Source organism: Oxyura jamaicensis, chromosome Z (genome assembly GCF_011077185.1).
Source record: "Oxyura jamaicensis isolate SHBP4307 breed ruddy duck chromosome Z, BPBGC_Ojam_1.0, whole genome shotgun sequence".
NCBI classification, from domain to species: domain Eukaryota; kingdom Metazoa; phylum Chordata; class Aves; order Anseriformes; family Anatidae; genus Oxyura; species Oxyura jamaicensis.
This window is the reverse complement of record NC_048926.1, coordinates 23883596-23886256: the sequence shown is the minus strand read 5'-3', so window position 1 is coordinate 23886256 and position 2661 is coordinate 23883596. Positions and strand designations below refer to the sequence as shown.

At 42.8% G+C, this 2661-nt stretch overlaps 1 long non-coding RNA gene across 1 annotated transcript in view; it reads left to right on the top strand.

Annotated features, from left to right (window-relative positions):
• LOC118156388 overlaps positions 1-1860 on the top strand; it is a 10591-nt gene extending 8731 nt beyond the window's left edge. The window contains exon 3 of the long non-coding RNA XR_004746245.1: positions 1419-1860. This is a non-coding gene — a long non-coding RNA (uncharacterized LOC118156388). The remainder of the gene's footprint in view (positions 1-1418) is intronic.
• Positions 1861-2661: the final 801 nt, after the last annotated feature.

Sequence of the window (2661 nt, the reverse complement as noted above, 5' to 3'; positions counted from 1 at the left end):
CTTTCCTTCATTTTTTTTTTTTTTCCTCCTCAACCTGTGGGAATTTCTAAGCTTTTGCAGTTTTTCTTTATCTCCTGTCAAGGCAGAAAGTTGAAATACTGAAAGCCCAGCCAAATCCTATCTCACTTCTTCTTTCTCGATCACATTGTTCTAAGTGCCTTTCAATTTCCAATGCATTTTCCTCTCATTTTTTTTTTCCCTCTAACTGCTACCGTAATACCCACCCTGCGTGACACAGCAAATGGCTAATTCTTTAAAAACAAAACAAAACATTTGAATGAGATGTCTCAACAATATATAAAGGCTTCTCCAAACACTTCAAGGCAATAAACTCTTCCTACAAATGAAGAGAAGAGTGCAATCGAGTGGGGACATGCTGAACCCCCTGCAGCCCTGGGCATCTTGTTGTCACCAGAGATCATGCTCAGCTGTGGTCCTAGAAAGTCCTCTGACCTCCTGAGTACTCAGGCCCACTGCTTTGGAGAATTTTGTCAGTGACACCAGAAGCAGCAGTTCTGATCTGGATATTTGTTCTGTGACATCTCATACACCAATGCAAGTTAAGGTAAATACACACAGATGGAGTCAACCCATGTCTACTCCATGTGAAATAGCATTTATCCATTTTCCATGCCTGCAGACTTTGTTCAGCTCTGCATGACAGATGCAACCAGCTGGTCCAGAATTGTGATATTTTTGAATTGACACGGGTGAGTTTTGAACCAAGCTCCATTCCTGCCAGAGTCCTAAAAGAGTGAAACCATCCTGTGAGATAAGAAAAAGGAATGATAGCAAAATAAAAAAGACAGTGACTGGAGGCTCAGTACAATACTCATAGAAGAAAAATGGTTTTGTGTACTGATGTCTTGGCTGAGTGCTGATGCTTAGTGTTTGGGATGAGAAAGTGCTTGGTCTTTCATCACTGGCTACCTGCAACAGCACCTGATGGTCTCTTGAGGTGCTTAGCAGGGTTTTAATTTGTTTGCTCAGAACAATTTATCTACTATTTTTGAACCTTACACCTGCAAGCTTTCAGCAATTAAAACATTAAAAACCATTCCACCTCCCTGTTTCATTCTGATGTTGAAAGAAGAGATACCTCATATGCATTATTGAACATTGAAGACAAGGATAGAATTGAAAAACAGACAAGCCAGAACTAAATGAAATATACTTGGCAGTATAGCTGTTATGCTCTTGCTCACCTCAAAAAAGCCTGGCTGAAATTGCCCTGTGATACCCAACTCATGCTATGCACCATGTAGAAATCACAACCCAAAGAAGATCTTTGGCAGTGTTTTGTCAGCAGATAAGCTGGCTAAACATTAACCTCTTTTTTGCAATCCCTAATCAGACGTTTCCATTCATACGACTACTCTGTACTCTGAACCTTGAGTTAATGTGTCTCTGTTTTACAGGAAAGCTTTGCTCATGTCGCTTTTGGGCTCCGCAGACTTCCCAATGTGACCTCCTGCACCCAGCTCTGGAGGGAACACGATGCTGCCCCCACTTAGGTCACGTTAGTTAACGAGTTCAGGTCAGGTCCAATGGTTAGCTTGTAAGGCACGACTTGTGGTTTCCAGCTGAAGACGGCCATCCTGACAGAGTTTTACAGACTGACAGGAAGCACTACAATTCTGAAATTCACATGAGATGGACAAAAATATTTCCAAATTCCCATACAGGAGAAAAGCAAGCCTGAAAGAGATTACTTCCTCAGAAAGCAGACCCTGCCAGCAGAGCACCTACAAGCCCTCAAGAGTCTTCTTCCATTAAAAATCAAATTGAAAACTAGACATTATGCACTACAGCTTTTCTGGGTTGTAAGTTAATGTGGTCTTTGTTTTATTATTTATTTTTTGAATATAAATAAGAGAGAAACATTAGCTTGATGTTGTAATTTTGGGGTACCAAGTGTCAAAACCAAAACAGAAATAAGAGACATAATGGCATCCAAAGTTCTTGGTTTGCACAGCAAAGGTTGCATTTCCATTTTGGCAGTTTAGGATTGTTTGATGATTCCTGGGTCACGCAGCACCAGTGCAGTTGAGCTGGTTGCTGGGCTGGTGTAGGGTGCAAGGTTATAAAGTATTCCCATAGAGCAGATCCTGGGCTCCCTGGTCCATTCTGGTTCCCAGCCAGCAGAACAGGGTGAGGAAGAGAAAAGGACCTGAAGGCTGAAGACCACCTAATAACATTCTTGGTCTGTGCTGGCCTGCCTGGCATCCATGATGGTCTGTGGGCAGCACACCCCAGGCAATGTGGTCACCATCCCCTCTTCCCCCCCAGATTCTGCTGTGAGTACGTGGGGCAGCTGTTTTGCTTTCGGTATCATGGATATTGGGGCTAAATCCCGTTGGGTTTAAGTGTGCTGCTGCAGAGTTAGCCTGTCTTCTTGGCATCCTGGGAACCTCGCTTTGCAATGCTTTTCCTCAGCTCCTGTTAGTCATTTTACTTTCCAGACGAGAAAAAATAGCTGTGTCACAATTCAGTAAACCATCCCTATCCCACACAACACTTCATCACATACTTAACTGTAACTTTAGCACTGACCTGAATGAGATCTGAGCACAGACTCAACTTGCTGTTCATGCTAAATTATTTTCCCAAACAAGGACTGGCAGAAGGATCAATCCTGAGCAGAACTGAGGCTTTGCCAGC